The sequence below is a fragment of the Opisthocomus hoazin genome, chromosome 20, assembly GCF_030867145.1.
Source record: "Opisthocomus hoazin isolate bOpiHoa1 chromosome 20, bOpiHoa1.hap1, whole genome shotgun sequence".
NCBI lineage: Eukaryota > Metazoa > Chordata > Aves > Opisthocomiformes > Opisthocomidae > Opisthocomus > Opisthocomus hoazin.
The window spans coordinates 16,813,543-16,831,866 of record NC_134433.1 but is presented as its reverse complement, the minus strand read 5'-3'; the positions used below and the strand labels follow the sequence as shown (position 1 = coordinate 16,831,866).

Sequence of the window (18,324 nt, the reverse complement as noted above, 5' to 3'; positions counted from 1 at the left end):
CCTAAGAAATCCCTGTCTTCCCCTTCTCAACTTTACCAGCATCCCCTCTCAGAATCCCTATGTCTCCCATCTATTCACACACGCAGTAATTCTCCAGCTGAAGAGAGCAACTGCTCTCCCTGGAGGGAATTCCCTCATGTAAGCCAGAGAGCAGAAGACAAACACAGAATTACTTTTTACTGCTGAAACGGAAAACACCTTCCCATGGCAAAGCAACATCAGAGGGCACAAAACAGGGCCAAGAAAGATCGGACACCAGGCAGCAGACCACGATAGTCACAACCATCTCCGTTCTCATTTTGGTGATGTACAAATTCATGATTGTGACATGCCTGGTATTGGCAATTATCTATCATTAGTACTCATCCCAGCCTTATTAGCGTCACAAAAACATGAAAAAGACCAATTCCAAGTTTGTTGGAATAGTGTTGGCTATTCACAAGATGTTGTTACAAAAATGGCATGTATGATGTTAGAACTTTAACCCCACCCTCACTGTCCGCTGTGGATCAATGTTAGGGTCAGAGCTCCTCTGTAAAGCTTCCTCCCATCTAGTTTGTGCTTCCTGCCTACAAATCCAGCTGAATGAGAATGAAAAACTTCTACTGATTTAATAGACACCATCTGTTCAAAAATACATGTACACACTCACATTAATGACATCATCCTCTTAATAGATTGTAAAGGCACTAGCATTTCAATAAACCAAATTGTTCAATCTTTTTTTCCACCCAAAAGAACTGGTCAATCAAGCACAAGACAAACTGCCAGCACTGTTTCCTTATAGAAGAAACAGTCCTTCCTGCACAGGTAAACAGGCCAGATGTTTGTAACTCGTTTTCCTCTAGCCTTAAAGAAGGATAAACTTAACACCTTTGCTTTAGCATTAAGCTATCTCCACACAGAAACACAAGGCCGAGGAAATCTGCAGGAGGCGCATGGAGGGGCTTGTCTAATTAAGCCAAAAGAACTTCAGATCTGTGGAGCACAACAGGAACAATTACCATTGATACAAGAGGGAAGGTACAAATAGCACAGTGGCCTTCAGGATTGAGGTTATCTCAGATGTAAACTAGTCCGGCATCACGTCATACAGCCTGTTACCTTTAGCCCTGCCCCAAAGGAGGTATGCCAGCTGACTCACCAACAAGCACTGAAGAACAAGAGGTGCTTCAGAAAAGCTATCTACAAACTCACTCAACAGGGACCTATTTAACAACAGACCTGAGGAAATTACAGGACATTTGCTGCAGCACCACCTATAAACCACAATCACGATGGATTGTCCCGTAACTGGAAATACCTTTCCAAGACTGCAGCAACTAGCTACTGGTTAAAAATCTAAGGTACTTCTTCTGGAATCAATGGAATTACAAACACAAAGATGTATTTATTACATTTATTTAAACACAATCCTTACCCAAAAGTCCATAAGCAGCTAAGTCAAACTGCTGGGTGCTCCCACAAGCAGCACCAATACGGAAGAAATGGCTAAAGTACTTCTAAATGTATTAACTAACACGTACTTTGAATTCATAATGTTGGGGTTTTTAATATAGTTATGCATGCATCGGTGCACTTGATACTGCTTAGTATGACAATACTGTGCACACATGACGTGCTTTGAAGAGGACTGTATGTTTGTAGTACTGATGAAATGGATCACAGCATACACTCATTTTGTAAGTAATCGTTTTCTTTGAAATTTCCTTAACAGCACATGCCAGTATGAAGTGATACGCTAGGTGACTTCCATCACAGCGAACTAAAAACAAGATAGCCTAAGTCACACCTATCCAATCCCCTAAACAGAGAGCATGGGACTAAAAAAAAAACCAAAAGAGAAAAGAATGAGCTTTTAAACATGCTGAATGAGACAAGCATTGCCTCATTCAAGTCCTGCATCAATGAGTATTAAGAAGAAAAGGCCCTCCCTTAAACCACTAAGTTAGGTATACACATTGGTTGGGGCTAACCTGCAGTACCTAGCAAGTTCAGCAGGTTAAACCCAGAACTAAATTATTCATCAGATAAAAATCATGGTTCTTTCAAATGTTTCTAATATGCAATTCTCATCAGTAGGTCTCAAAACACGGTAGGAATGAGGAAAAGCACTGTTCTGAAGTAACTGTAATACAAGAAAAACAGACATTTAACTCAGCCTAAGCTAAGGGCACCACAATGAAGCTGAGAACACAGCTACAGCTCAATACACCACTGCATTTTCAGTAATGGCAGAAGATGATCATGTGTGCACTCCTGCTAAATTGGACAGCATTTACAGTAAGAATTCTGAAGAAATAACTCCATGTACTTGAAAACTAGTTTTAAACAGGGCAGGATTATGTCTTAGTGTAAATGTCTATTTTTAAAAACTTAAATTGAGGTGTAACCTACTCTGTCAGGCAGATCAAAAGACAAAGCAACATCACCCATTAATAAACACCTATGCTCACAACACCCAAAAGCCACATTAGGAGCCCAATTCCCCTTGTGTCAGGTAATAAAGTAGCTCCTGAGAAAGCCACTCAACTCTGGCAAGGCTTAATCAACTGAATACATTTTTCAGTCGACAGGTTGTCCTACCAGTGATATTTAAGCTCTTACAAAAAGGAGAAAAAGGAGACCAGTTGTAACTTCATTAACAGATCTGCATGTATAGACAGTACACAGCTTACTACTTCTCCATAACAAACCTCACAGAAGAAACCCAGAACCATTTTGATTAACTCACATGGCTCTGCTACTTGGGAAATATCTCCAACTGTCATCACAAATTATATGCTATAGGCTGGAAACTCCCCCACACCCTATATGAAATCTGAAATTATTATTTATTATTAACAATTACTGATTTTTATTGTACTCTTGATTTCCTAAATTTAGGCCTAAGCAGTTCTTATTTTCAGGCTGACAAGTATTTCAGCGTTCACCTTACAGACTTTTCAGCAGCCCTCCCACAGTCTTTGCCTTTAGTTCAGAAAATGGGCCTGAAGTTCACAGAAGTAGGGGAAAGCTGCCCAAAACAAAATTATTCAAAAGCTGCTCCCCTTTGTACTACAGTAGTTCCAACCACTCTAGCTGATGAACACCAGCAGCAGCTAGAGAGGGTTGCAAGTAAGGTTTGTAACAAACATACACAGTGTATTTCCAGCTACAGAGAGGCAGGGGTCTTCCAGCTATCCTTTGCCCAGAATATTTTACAAGATGGGAGCTGGTTATAGAGCTCTTGAAGAAAGACAAGGTTGGAGTGTTGGGTACAACAGTCAACAGACGCCAGTTCAATGGCTGTGCCACCGATAGCAAGTTGGACAGACAAAAAAAGTTGGGAGCGGACCAAGGTTACAAACTGAGCACTGCAGGCTGGGTGGAGCATAGGAAACAGTACAGGCAGAGGAGTCAGCAATACACCCAAGACAGACCTTGCACACAGTCATTAAGGGAAGTATTAATGCCTTTTTCTCTTGTAGAACAGAAATTAACAAGTTACTCCTGTACGGAAAGTAACTGCCATTTTTCAAGGACAAAAATCAACCAAAGTTACAAGGAGGCAAGTGTTTTATTGGATCTTCCTTGCTCTTAGCCTGGATTCATTTTCAGACACAGGCATTTAGCGAACACATCCACTGAATCCGGTAACATCAACTCTAAGTGAATGAACTACATCTTACAAAAAAGCTACTAACCTTTAATTTAATTTAATTCTGGACAAATTAAAACCAAACAGAGTCTCATCAGTGGCCATCTACCATCAAAAACTGGACTCCAGAAACGAGACAGACCCAAGAAAAAGCAAAACCCCATCTGCTTCAGAACCATCCACGGTCAGTGTCGTACTTGCTGTGATCAACACTGAACTCAGGTGGAAATGCCATAAGCCACATCTGGAATAGGAGAGCACTTCTGTAAGCAGCCCCTCCTAGGTGCTTCATCTGATCCCTACTGTAATCCCCAAATCCTTTGTTCTAACGCCTTTGCTACGCAACTTTAAGTGTAAGCATCAGTATCCCCCCCCATGATGCAGCAGTACCTGAGTGGGACAGTAACGCTCTTACACAGCCATATTGTTCAGAAGGGCTTCCGAAATCTTGAGATGTTATTTTATATGAACTTGGCACATGAAGAAGGACAACGCAGTTAAGTCTGGAGTTACTGTCCTGCGAGCACCACAGAAAGCATGGGTTGTCTTTTCATGCGTCCACCCATAACCCACTGTAACCAAGAAGTTCTATGACCAAATAATAGCACTAAGCAACAATACAGGGGGTTCTCTGTATTTCAGAGAATCCTGTGTGTAAAATACCCACACAAAAACTATAATTCTTATCTAAAGTGTAAATAAAATAAATTCAACAAGTGACTAAGTCATTAAATTGAAATAGTTATCAGACAAAAAAAATCTGGCTTTCCAACAGTGACTGGTCACTTCTCACTGTCAGACAAATCAAGATCCACCCTGCAGAAAAATAAAATAAGCCTCAAAACAGAATGCGAGATTTGTTTCATTTCAGAAGGTTCCTGCACCGTTAGATTCTTCCCTAGAGAAGAGACTTCATTGTTACGGCAATTAGTATTCCTCCACCCCAGCAAAACGCAAGCAAAGGGGGGGGGAGCTATGAAAGGGTAATCTAGCCATTTCGCAGCTTTGCCTCCTTACTCCACCCAGTCTCTTCTCTGCTCAATGGCTGCACACAGCATCCACAAACATGGTAATATCAAAGGAAACACACAAAAATGAGATTCCTGAGAACAAACTAGAAATTTGCAACAAATCTTTCTGTTCAAAAATATTTTCTTTGTTTAGTTCCCTACCACAATTTTCCTATTTAACAAAATGACTCTAAGGACTAATAACATTTTGATAGCAGACCCTCCCTCTCCCGAAAACCAACTGAATGCTGCACAATCATTTACAAAATGATCATCACCTAATGTAGGTTCTTTAACCCCCCATCTCCTAATCCTATACAAACACCACTGTTGTAGAAATATACACTTAAAAGAATCCCCACATAAATACATAATTCAGCCAGGTCAATATGCCCAAACATTTATTTGCAGTAAAATAGCGTTTATTAAAGATTTTTAATATAGCTTAGATTAACCTTCCACCATCCCCCGGTTAGGTAATTCATTCTCAATTGACTTGACCTGCAACAACCAAGCCCTCTGCTGCAGCACTATCAGGAAGGAAATTTTACCAGTGATACTACGGCAAAGAAAGGGAAGGTGTCACATTATTATTGGTATTAAAGGTCAAGCTTAATTGCATCCACCCTAAACAACAACCAAAAAATCTCCCACCCACAGAACCGTGAGCCCTGAACTTTTTAAGGGAGGCACCACTCCCACCCCCCGACTTCCACCAAAAGCCCTGCCTGCGTCTAACCTCCTGCCGAAACAAAAACTCAGGAGCAGCAATAAATGGAGCGTTTGAGCAAACTCGATTGCTCTCAAAAGGTTTTCAAGGCAAGTCTGCGCGCCTGCAGACACCCAGGCAGCGATATGACCCCAGGAAGCAGACGAGACCTCCCTCCCCGTTTTTACCGCAGCCGGCTCCGAGGTCCGAGCCGCCTCCTCCCACCGCTTTCCCCGCAGACCGCTGCAGGGGAGCGGGGCGGACGTGGGACGAGCCCTCGGAACGCCACCGGCCCCTTCCCCTGCGTCACAACCCCGCTCCGCTCTCCGTGCTGCGGCCCACCCGGCGACCGGGGCCGCCCCCCGCGCCCTGCCCCGGGCCCCTCCGGGCGGACCCCGCGCAGGGATGCTCCCGTCCCCGCCGCACCGCGCACGGACACCGCGCTCCGCGCCCAGCACTGCCTGTTTTCATCATCGTTGTTATTATCCGCGCCCGGCCCGCCGCCTCCTCCCCGGCATCTTGCTAAGTCACCGGCAGAGACGAAGCGGCCTGAGGCGGGGGAGGGCCCGGCGGCCGGGGCCGGAGACCCCGCGGGGGCTCCTCTCCCCCCGCCCCGCTCCCCGGCCTGGCCCTCTCCTCCCCCGCGCCCTCTTTTCCTGCTAAGTCACCGGCGGCGAGCTCGGCGCTGAAGCCCAGGCAGGGCCGGCCGAGGGGGAGCGAGCCGCGCCCGGCGGCCCCCAGCCCAGCCCGCCGGGGCGCGGGGACCGTCCCTCGCCTTGCCTTGCCCCCCTCCCCCTGCCCCGCCGCCCTGCCTCCCCCGCCGCCCCCCCGGCTCCCTCCTCACCAACGGGCGCGGCCGCCATTTTGAGAGCGAGCTGGAGAGAAGGAGGGAGGGGGCAGGAGAGGGAGCGAAGGGCGGGGAGCAGGCGAGGCGAGGAGGGGGGAGAGAAGAGGAGCCGAGCCCAGCCGAGCGGCCCGCCGGGCCCCGCCGCCAACCGGGACAGCGTCCCGCGGGGGGCGACGGCGGCCCGGGGAGCGGAGGGAGGGGGGCAGGCAGGGAGGGAGGGGGGGGCGCGGCCCCGGCCTTACCCGAGCCGCCGCTCCGCTCTGCTCCGTGAGGCCGGCGCCGCCCGCCTCTCCCATTCACCGGTGCGGCGGGGGGGGGGGGGGGGGCGGGGCGCGGAGGAGGGGGCCGCGGGTCCCGGAGGCTCTCGCCGCTCGCGGTCTGTCAGTGGCGCCCCGGCCGCCGGGAGGGAGGGAGGGAGCGGCGCGGCCCGCCGCGCCACTGCGCATGTGCGGGGCGGGGGCGGGGCCGGCCGCCGGCCGCCATCTTGGGAGGCTGAGGCGCAGAGCGCGTGTCCCGGCGTGCCCCGCGCCGCCCGCCTCCCGGCCTGCCCCGCGCGCGCCCCGGTCTGCCGGTGCGGCCTGCTGCCGGGCCTGCCGCTGGGCCTGCCGGTGCGGCCTGCTGCTGCGGCCTGCTGCTGGCGGCGGGCGCGTCACATGGCCCCGGCCCCCCTCTGCCGCCAGGCCTTGTAGCTGCTTTGTAAGTGACTCTTCCCAGGCGCCCGCGCTCCTCCCGCTGCGGCTGCTGTGGCAGCGTGCCGTCCTGTCACACACACGCCCTCCCGCCCCATCGCTGCCACTGCCGGCCTTTTCTGCATCGGCGTTTTAATTAGTGGTAAAGCTGCGTTAGTGGTGTCTGTGAACGGCAAGGAAAAAAGCTGCAAATATCAGTGAAGAGACTAGTACTGCTGCAGGGGCTAGGAAGAGAAAGACGAGGCAGAGTAAATACAGATCACTTCCATGTGTCTGTACAGCGTAGCTTGGAGAACGCTCCTCAGGCTGCCCACGCCGGCAGTGCTCGCACGACGTGCAGTGCACAGTGAGCTGCGTCGGTGCTGTGCGCAGCGATGGAGAGAGCGGTGGGACGGGGCCCTGCGGTGTGGTGCGGCGCAGCTTTCCGCTCTGGATACCTGTGAAGGAGCTGATGCTGGCCTTGTTCCAACGAAACTGGAGCAACTGCCAAGAAAAGTCTTGAAGCGGAGTTCACTGCTCCTTTCTGTGGGCTGTTGCATTTGGTCTCTCCGCACAGATACGCTCCTATGGTTGGTTCTGGCTTATGTGGAATCTGCTCCTGAGACAGCACTAGTTTTAGTAAGTAACCACGTCCTGCAGACCTAGAGTTACCAGATCTGAAAGAAGTGTGCATATTGTTTGTGACTGTTACCTCTGTGTGACTGGAGATGCAGGAGCTTGGCGTGTCCCCATGCATCTTGCTAGCGCAATGCAGAGTATTGGTATGAAAACATCATGCTTTACACTTGGAACGTTAGCATAGTCTTATACAAACACCACTTTGTAAAATCTCAGAATATTGTTGGTTTAATGTATTGGTGTTCCTAATAGTAAACTGAGGCATGGACCACCAATAATGTAATCCACATGCTCACGAGAAGTGACAGACGAAAGATTGTTCAGAGTCCTGGGAAAATGGGCTGCCGCCTCCCTCTATTGCCACTTGACAAACATAGTCAAGCAACTGTGTACATCAGAAGCCAAATTCTCCCCTCAGTTCTTGATTTTGCAGTCCTTCTGGTCTTCAGTGGTTTGTCTGCATACCGGTGACAGCCGCCCTTACCCAGGTGGTTTGCAAAATATTCTGTTTGGTAAATGACCGAGATGAGCAGGCAGTGGTCTCAACCAGTGTAACTGCTTAATCACAGTAAATCCAGATGCGAAACAGGAGAGTCCTGCTGTTACAGGAAACGGTTACATGTGTCACTATCAAAGACTGGTGATGAAAGTCACCTCTAATGTTGGCAGGTGCAACAGCATAATACAATGTTCAACGTAACATTTGTTCAACGTAAAGTTCTCTGAAATGCTGATTCGGGGAAATCAGTAATTCCACATGTAAAGTATCTGTATAGCAAAAACTGTAGGAAGCTTCAAGGGATGCTGTAAATTTCATAAACAAAAGCTATACAGTTTTATCTGTTTCTATTGCAAGCAGCAAAGGAGATTACTAATATCTGAAATTTGTATAATGAATCCCTGTTTGTGTACTGAGTGCACTTGACTGCTTTCTGTCAGCTTCACTGCTGTGCTATGGCTTAGCGCATGAAGTCACTTTCTCTTTTGTTTATGTTGTTATTTGTTATAGCAGTAGGCAAGAGAGGGCTGTTTAAACCAAATACACGATGCACAACTGCAGATGCATCCAGGACGAATTTTGAGTATGAGCCTGTATTTAACGTATTTTTTTCGTTTGACTAGATTACAAGTTTTAGATCCATTTAAACACTGAAAATTTCTGATAGTTTACACCCAGAGACGGTGATATCACAGATATTCCCGAATCCGCTGATGACATTCAAAGTGGACTAAAGGCATAAAGTAACTCAGTTTCAATATACTGATGAATATAATTAATGATGAGATAAGCAGTTCGATGAGTCAGTAGGCCAGATTTCCAGTGAGGAGACAATGCACTGTGGACCTGATCTTTTGTTAATGAAAAACAATCAGAAGGGAGCAGCATGTGTCAGTGTCCCGTACCAAGACTTCAAGGAAGTGTTCGGATATTTTCCGAAAAAGAGGATTGGATCTGTCCATACCAGGTGTTTTTCCACTCAGTGTTTCCGAATTTCTGTGCTGACCACTGGCAATGGCGCTGTCCGTCTGTGGCAGAGAGAACATTCCTCGTTCCCACCTGAGGCCCGTGTCAGTGGTATTTCATGGACGTGTCAACGTGAGAAACACAGTGGATCAACACTGCAAATCTACGTGATCCTTTGTGCCACTCAGGTATACGTAATAAATAATGTGTCCAACAGAATATTGTTACTCCCCATGTTCTAAATCCTAGGGGCTGTTAGCCACTGGTCAATTTTAGCCTCTTAAAATGTTCTCTGCCAATTAACATACTTCTAATTTTTAAACGCGGTAAGTAAATTTTCTTATCTCGCAAGAGGCGCACAGACATTGGCTCGTTTGTTTTTTAATGTGTTGATTATAAACGGACAGGCCTGGAAGTCACTTAGAACCTTCCACTCCTGCTGCAAGTAAAGGATATGAGCCCTTTTCACATTTGGGTTAATTACCCATAAACATCTTCTCAGTTATGTTGCTGTGCATGTAGCTTACATCCTGATCTCAAGCCTTTGAGCCCAATGGTTCAGCCATTTTTCCTCTGTCCATACAGTCTGCCTGTCTAGTCCATATCTCACCAGTTTGGCTGTAACGATACTGAGACCATGTCAAAAGTCTTGCTGAAGTCAGAGCAGACAACATCCACAGCTCTTGCCTTGGCCCTAGAGCCGCTCACTGTCGGGCGGGTCAGGTGCCTTAAGCAGAGTCAGCGCTGGCTGCTCCTGGTCATCTGCCTGTTCCTTGTGCCTGAGCGTGGCCTGCCAGAGGGTCTGCTCCAAACCTTTCCCGGGAGCCAGGATCAGGCCAGCCGGTCTGGAGTTCCTGAGAAGTGCCATTGTGTTAACTGCAACCGGTGAGCAGGGTATCTGCAGAAACAGGGACTGAAATTTAGGACAAGGCTTTAAAATGGTATACCAAAACTACCTTTGCTTTATTTCAGTTTGTTTGCAAAGCAGGCAAAACTGCTTTGACATTCTCAAAATTCTAATATATCAAGTATTTTGCGGTGCATACTCAAGTGATAATTAGCACCTACCCAAGAAATTAAATCCATTTCACAAAGATTAATGAATTTTCCCAACACTTTTATGACACAGGTATTTTATTCTCCTGTTACAGCTGGCCTTCCTTGTAATATCATTAAGTGATACTGGGGTGGAGAAAAAATCCCAGCTCCCAGCACAGCTGAACCAGGAGGAGTCTCAGAGCCCATTTTTCTTGATAGTTTCCTTGATTGCCACAGTGTACCTTGATAAAAGAAAACACATAGCCTCTGGCTCAGCGGGGATGTGCAGATCCAAATTGCATAGCTCCTTCCTGTTCCAACTTCAAAATTTTCTTCAGGATATTCCTGAAGTAACTGTTTACAACTTGCACAGCCACGCTTCAGAGTGTGCCAGGCTGCTTCCATGTATTTTTCACCATATGGGGCGGCGCACACAGCTGCATCTACTACACCAGAGATTACGTGTTGCAAAATGTTACATCCAACCTTGCTCAAAGGTTTCTGCTAAACACTGAAAACCTCGTTCATTGATCATTTCTATGTTGCCTGGGAATGAAAGTTGTCATTAATATTCTACGTGTGTACATATTTGTGTAGCAAAACATCCGTAGCGACTGTACCACGCTAATCAACTAATAGACATGTTGCAAGTCCATCTCGGTGGCTGACCTACAAAAGATGCGAGCTGTTACAGCTGCAGAGCTTTGGAAGATAAAAAGCTGTACGAAAATGCCTGCACAGATTTGAACTGAAAGATCGACGCAGTTTCAGGTTGGGAATAAATTCTGGTGACACAAATATTGTTGTAACTAGGTGCCTAAGCACAGAGCAAAGGAAAATTAACTTCTAGCTCTGTCTTGCCATCCAATTTAATGAGTCAATGGGCATGTCTACCTGTGTCATTAACCCTGTCATTGGAATAAATCACAAGAAGTGAGAATTTTCCCATCTTTTTGTCCAGTAGTAAATAGTGACTTCTGTGTGGCTCAAGCAAGACTTGCCTCTAAAACTGCAAAATTGTCCATTTTATGGTCTTTATAGATGGAAGTGTATGCAAAAGTTTCTGCCATTGCATATTTTTGAATTTTAACATCACTGGGGGGTTAACTGAAAAATACTGAAAAAAATATTATTCTTGCAAACAAAACAGAGAGAAAAAACCTATGTGTGGGAAAATGTTATGTTCCCAATGCAGAGCATAGCACAAAAGCATTCAGATTCTTTTTTAATGTATATTCGGATTTTAGAAATCCTATTTCCAGTACTCGTCTTTCCTACATATTACCAACATAAGGAAGAGGGCAATCTGTAACTGTATCCCTCTCTACCTGACCTTCTTAATAGCATTAAAAAGAAGAGAAGATAAACAAATCCGGTCTCCGGTGCATTTCAGTATTGAGAACCTTGGCCTTGTGCAAAATCTCCACCCTTCACAGTAGATTTTTTTACTGAAGTGAACCCCTTTCAAATTTATTATGAAGAAAGTGAAAATGAAAGTTTCAGCAGGTTTTCCATTTTTGCTACTAGAAGTTGACATGCCTACATTTATTCCTTTTTGCTTCTCACCTTAGCTGGTCATCATGCCTAGGTTATAAACAGTTCACGCTGCTAACAGTGACCGTTTTACCTTTGTATGCCTTGATTCAACAGTCTGTATTTCTAGGTTATGATTTTCACGTGGTTCCTTCTTTAAACTCACGTTAGTCCAGCAACTACTCTTCCTAGAGCCAAAGGATGAAAGTCCAGGTACAAGTAGCATTTCATCAGCTTTTCAGTTTTGGTTTTACTGGCTGTACCCTGACCAAGGACCTTCTACAAACTTTAATGTTCACCTTTGAAGCACAGCTCTGTCTGACAGCGGTGAGCCTGGCTCACTTGTTAAGTCACAGTTTATTGGCTGGCTGTTCTGCGGTTTAGTGAGGGTGTAATGAGTGTCTGCCATGCTTCACATGCAGCCTCCTCTGTCCCCATACAGTGAGATGATAAAAGTATCCTTTTCTGTGGTGCTGTGAAAATAAGTGTTGCGTGTAATGACCTTGGCAAAGTTTTTAACATGAGATTATCAATTGCAGGTATTTATTGCCATACATGAAGATGTTTTCTGTTCCCAAATCTAAAAAAATTTCTAAGAGAATTATACTTATTCAAAGGATGAATACACTTATTTTTTAAAATTTGATTTAATATTTTTAGCAAATTATTCCTTATATCTTCAAAATGTTCTTGTGAGTTAAAGTAAATGTCAGTAACATGTACATTTCAATTAAAAGTACAGTAAAGCAATGCAGGGATAATAAAAGATCTGCCTTTCAATCTAATTGGGCATGCACTTGTGCATGCAAAAGATGCACACAGTTTTCATGCTAATTTAGAGGTGTACTACAGCTGAACATGCAGATTAGGTCATCATAGACTCCTGTAGCTAACTAGAATAATTTGTGTGCATGAGTACCTGATTTGCATAGAAAGCTGCTTCAAATGCACATGCAGATATTTTAGGACAGATAAATCATTCATCAATCTTACAGATATGTTTCTAAGCCTATTGCAACTGCAATTAAGCAACGTTTGACGTACTCTAACTGCAAGCCTTTGTTGTACCTCAGCATCACTTATTCATTCACACCTACAACCTTTGGAAATCACGCTTCAGAACGAAATAAAAGAAACAAAGCATGCAGATTGCTAGTGATGTAAGGTTGCTTCACAAATTAGAGTATCAAAGTAAAAAAAGCAACTATAACCTAAGAGCTGGTCAGTATAAGGGTTGGGAAAAAGACCCCAAAGCATATTAGCGTGAGGTAGCAGTATTAAAGGAGAGGAGCACAAACTAACATCAATGTATTCTTAATCCATAGTTATCCCAGATTTGGATTAAACCACCTTCTGGAGCTTTTTTAAAGGCCCTTTTTATATTGAAGTGTTTACCTTTGGTCACAGCATTTCTCCTTCTAATGGGTTTATATTTTAAAAAAGTCTGAGATAAACTTTTCTGCCAAGTATATCAATGGAGTTGCTGCTGGGTCAAAAGCATAGTTAAAAACAAAGCAAATGTGTTGGTTTTTTAATTCTTTAAATTCCATTGCTAATTATAGTAATGTGGACTCGTGTGTGTTGTTACTGCTGACACTATCCACCCCCCTTCTAAATTCCTTTCACTATATTCCTTCTCACTTGAAATAATAAAGCACTGCTAGCAATGCTAAATGACATTATTTGCATTTGATATAATACAGCAAAGGGTAGTTTCATTGCACTCAACCTACTATTAAAAGATGTTTTCATGTTATTTTTCATGCTTTTATAATTTAATTGCTTTTATATAACACATAGAAATCAGGAATTTGATTCTAAGCAAAGAACTAAATCCCCTAAATCGTTTTCAGCCATACATATTAGTTTCTTATTGCAAAATCACCAGAAGCTCTTTAAAGTTCTGCTTTTACAGCAGAAATCTGTGCTCAAGATACTGTAAAGCAATAGGGAAATATGGCCTCTGCCCCAAGGATGCTGCAGCATTCGAAATACAGCTTTGACGATACAAGTATCTTTGTTTAGTTGATCCATGAAAATCAGAGAATAGAATGATGTTGTTCATAATGTTATTTCCATTATAGATGTGGGAAATGGAAGGAGAATGCAGAAACTGTGACCTGTAGCTGTTCTAAAGGAAGCTGCTCTGCAGTTACTGGCGGTGCAAGCGTTGCATGTCTGGTTGACATAGCCTCTTGCTGTTCTGGTCAGGTGCACAGTGAGCTGTGCTGGCTTGAAGACCGAGTTGCTGCCTCCCCAGAGGGGTGACGGGCTCTGCGGCTGAAGTTATTAACAAGTTAACAGAGGAGGTTTAGAGCACGCAGGCGAAGGTATGCAGGGAGCCTGGTCAGGAGCTACTTGAAAGACGATTTGTATCTTACGTGTCTTCTAAACAAAAATATCATCCTGAGCAGAAATGCTTACCTCTTACAGGCAAAATTAGGGCTCTTTTCCTAAAGTACAATCTATTTAACTAATAAACCTGTTCCAGACTTTAATAAACTGACAATCTATTTCCACATTAAAATCAGTAGCATTTTACAAAAAATAGAGCTATTCAGAATTGTAAATGCCATACTGATGCTCCATTTTTTAAGTTTTAGAATATGTATTATTACCAGAGAATTCAAATTCTGTTTTAGATTACAAAATTCGTCACTATCGTTTCTCAGCAACATTATGAATGTTATTGGTCTTAGGAGTTGAAACAGACGTGTGCCGAGGCTGCTGTCAGCTTTTAAAAAGATGGTCCAGGCTTCTTTCTAGTAGGAAGACTTTGCAGCTTCCCTACGACGCGGAGGTAGGTGGCTCATAATGCCTTGTGATTCACATACGTAAGAATGTACCGTGAACAACCCATGCACAGATACTCACACGCCCTCATCAAATTATATGTTTAACACATTCTTGAAAGGAAACTTTCTGAATACAATTATACTGTTAGTTGTGCTGTGATTCAGTGTTACGCTAGCTAGTAATGAAATACTTCAGTGGCTGTTCTTCATAGCCTATCTCATAAGGAAACAGTAACCTTAGCGTGCCTTTTTACCATTGTTTTTTCCTCTGGAGAACAGCTGTAACTAATATAATGTTGTCTAAAATGGGTTGTGAAGAAGGACCAGTTAGAGACATCGCCTGTCATAGTCGGTATTTTCTAGTAAATGTACTGAAAATTGTAAATGGAAGAAAAAATCTGAGATTGAAAACTTTTGTCAGGCAGCAAATACACAGGAAGAAGGCAGAGAGGGGTAGAGTGCTTGCTGTTACTCTGGGATGCTACACTGCTACCCCTGTGGAAGATCAGCGTTGAAAATGGTAAATGACAGAAGCAGTAAAATGATTCATTCTGTAGTACATGAATATCTATATTTCTGTAGTTAATCCCTGCTAGCTGAAACTATAATTCTGAGTAGTGAGGAAAATGGTAGAAAGAAGGAACATCTGTTCATTCTTGGAAAAGTTACAAATTCTTAACACTGGTATACTGTGACGTTGTCCTGTGCTTTGTTCTCTCAATAACTCCTCTTCTTTTGGGCAAATCATTGAACGCCTTTTGAATACTTCTTAAAACATTTAAAATGCTGGCATTATTAATTCATTTTTATGACATCTATTTATATTTATGCTTCAATAAATGGCACCACAATAATAATATTGACAAGTATGACAAGAGATGACATGACAATATGACAAGAAATCTCTTTCAAAACCAGTGGTAAGGTTCTAGGTGACTGTGATAGAATTAATCATCTGACTGGTCTTTAATGTTTATAGCAGAAAGTTAATGTCCATTCACGCTGTACTGGCTGAAGTGCTTTCTCAGACCTTTGGTATACTTCTATTACTTGTTCTAAGCATAATTTAGTGCCCTCAGTGGCCTTATTATGTTTATATATATAATTGGATAAGTTTCAGGCTGTGACTTTTTTTTGCCAGGTTAGAAAGTGCACTTAAATAAAAATACTTTGGAAAGAATGAATTGTCCTTGACACTCTACTGTATTTTCTGTATTCGTTCCAAATTGGAAAGTCTAAGCAAATTTCATTAAATTGGTGTGTATTACCTAAAAAATTGATAAAGACTAAGTTCTATGGTTTTAAGGGCTCTCTATGAAATAAGGGAGTAGAACTTTACCTGAAGGTGAAGAATTAGCCTCCAAGCCTGACATAACGTTTTGCAGGCAAAACTCCCATTGGTTTCAGTTAGAGCTGCACTAAAGCAAGGTCACAGTTAGGCAACAGAATGTTTTATTGAATAGTTTCATAATTCAGTAAATTATTCTATGACTGAAATAGACATGGGACAGAGCGGTCTCAGCAGAAGACAGGACATGTTTTTCAGAGTGTTTACCCTTTGTTTTACATCAGTACTCTTTCTGGCTTATCCAGTAATGACATACATCTTTAACTGGGAACAAGATATGAGACTGGAGTTACAAAAACTGCAGTTGAGGTTCAGTTTGTTACCGTTTTAATCCATAGCGACATCCTTGGCTAGAAATTATGTTAACAAATAATGACAATTCTTATTTGGAATTGAGAAGAATTTCTAACAGAGTCTGATTTACTAATTCTTAAAAAAAATGGGAATGAACTCCTCTTTGGTTCATTTACAGAACCCCAGTAGATTGCCATTTGGCCCGGAGAGTTTTCTCTGTCCCCGTTTCCAGGCTTCATTGTGTTATCTGTATTCAATTCTTTATCTTGTGTGGCAGCTTTTTCATTATTAAGCAGGCTCCGTGAAGGCTATACTAGATTAGAACATTTTTGTCATTGTATGGTACAAGACAATACCAAGTAGCTTGTAAGATTTCTGACAAACTGATAAAGCAGAAGATTTATTGATACAAACTATAACACATCTGATCTGTAGTAGTCTTCTGAAATGTTGTATTTACAGAGCTACTCTGGAATTATTCAAAACCAACCAACCAGTCTGGCTCTTTTGAGGATTTGTTTGGAAGGATGTAGAACAGCTAGAGATCCTGACAGGCAGCAAGAGACAGAAGTGCAGAAGTAAGAAGTTTGGGTTTGCAAAAGTTGTTTCTTTCCATAGCAATATTTCCTAGGACTCTTATTTCTTAGGACTTAGAATTCATCAGGCTGATGGTACATAATGCAGCTGAAATAAATATCTTTTGCTTTGTTTGAAGTTGGCAATGTAACTATAATTAAAAAAAAAAAAAAAAAAAAACCAACAAATGAGGGGGGAGGAGCAACTGATGGACATAGTATGCCAGAATAATGAAGTTAGGTAAGTCTGTTAAAAAGGAATTATGGTAGGACAGTAATAACTGCTCTGGGAGTCTGGACTTTAAAATTTTCAGCTGTAATAGATCAACAGTCAGTTGTGCAAAATTCACCTTTCTGTAGGCACCTATACATCTGTAGGAGCAAGCATTTATACAGCTGAGAAGTATCAGAGCTTTATTCTAAAGCAAATATATATGCAACAGCCATTTGTCACAGGGACTGTTGCAGGAACAGAAAGAAATTAAGCAGGCCAGGAACTGTTAGGAGTTACTTCAGTGAGCTGAAAAGAAATAGTAAGTTATGAGGGGAAAAAAACCTGAATCGTTTGGGAAAAGTGGTTTGGTTTTTGGAGGGCCTGATCATCTTGTACAGACTTCTGCTTTCTCCATCTCCTATCTTGTCTGTCTGCTGATGCTCAGGATACTTTCACCTTTTATTTTAATGTGAGCAGAACTGGGCTCCATGTGCTAGCAGAGCTTTCAGAAGAAGTCTTTGAGTGTAGAGAAATACCTGTAGGCAATTCCAGCAACACAGCTTTTATTTTAATTTTCCTGACAGAAAAAGACCAAGCACTGCAAACTGCAATGATTACATTTTAATATTTAAAAAAAAAAAGGCAGGTAGGTTTTAAGTGTCTAAGAACAAATGCTCATGGGGAAATAAAACAAAAACCTTTCCACCTTCAAGCTAAGGCAGCAGTCTTCAGAGTGTATACCTTGCCAGATTCTGTATGTTGGCTGTTAGGTACTTTGTACAAACCACCTTTTTTAGTTCAGGGTGTTTTTCCCACAAGAGAATCTTTCCATGCTCCGAGTTAATTACGTTTCTCTCCTCTTGAGTTTCTTTACTACCTAGAAATTTAAGCTAATGTAGTCTATTTTAGGTTTTTAAAAGTGCTCAGTGCTATGATATCTATATACTAATCTAAAAAGATTATAAAAATCTCAATACAGGGAAGTAAGAGGACAGCTAGGGATCATCCTAGTTCTCACAGAACATAATATCTTTTGGCTGGCTTAAACAGTTGTCCTGAAGCACTACTGCATTATGCTATGCAGAATGTGTGCATTTTAATGAGGGGAGTTAATCCCTGTATTCTAGGAAAAGACCTTGATAACATTATCTGTCATTACTTAAAATACTGTATGTATTAGAGTGCACAGAGCTATTCTTGGACTGCCAGACTAGTTAAAGAAAAAGAACCTTTTACAGGGAACTGAAATTTAGTGGCTTACAGGCTACTAATGGTTCAGTGCAGTGGGTATCAGAACCCAGAACTGCCCGCGGTGTTCGCTGCGGGCACTGAAGAGCAATGGGGACACTGGTGAGGTACTAAGGAACAACGCAGTGGCTTTTGCAAGTTACAGAGACTCGGCAGCACTCAGCTCCAACGTGGGTCAGTGTTGGCAGTGACAGCTAAGTAACAGAGAGGGACACGGGCTTTACTAAGATAATGCCAAATGATGAGGTTTTCTAATAAATCCATTGCCCCACAGTTTCCATCATCCTGTCCACAGCTGGAA

General features: G+C 43.2%; 1 protein-coding gene and 1 long non-coding RNA gene across 4 annotated transcripts in view; one reads left to right on the top strand and one right to left on the bottom strand.

Moving 5' to 3' along the window:
- PAFAH1B1 (platelet activating factor acetylhydrolase 1b regulatory subunit 1) overlaps window positions 1-6,630 on the bottom strand; it is a 36,420-nt gene extending 29,790 nt beyond the window's left edge. Inside the window, exon 1 of one of the 3 annotated variants that reach the window (XM_075439976.1) lies at window positions 6,449-6,630. The gene's annotated coding sequence lies outside the window, so the exon portion shown is untranslated. Of the gene's footprint in view, window positions 1-6,027; window positions 6,045-6,203; window positions 6,368-6,448 lie in introns of those variants that run through there. The other 2 variants (XM_075439977.1, XM_075439978.1) reach the window with 2 other exon arrangements.
- Window positions 6,631-6,824: 194 nt separating this feature from the next.
- LOC142363764 (uncharacterized) lies at window positions 6,825-15,625 on the top strand. Its single transcript, XR_012765932.1, has 3 exons — window positions 6,825-7,513; window positions 13,761-13,879; window positions 14,249-15,625. It is a non-coding gene; the product is annotated as an uncharacterized LOC142363764 (long non-coding RNA).
- Window positions 15,626-18,324: the final 2,699 nt, after the last annotated feature.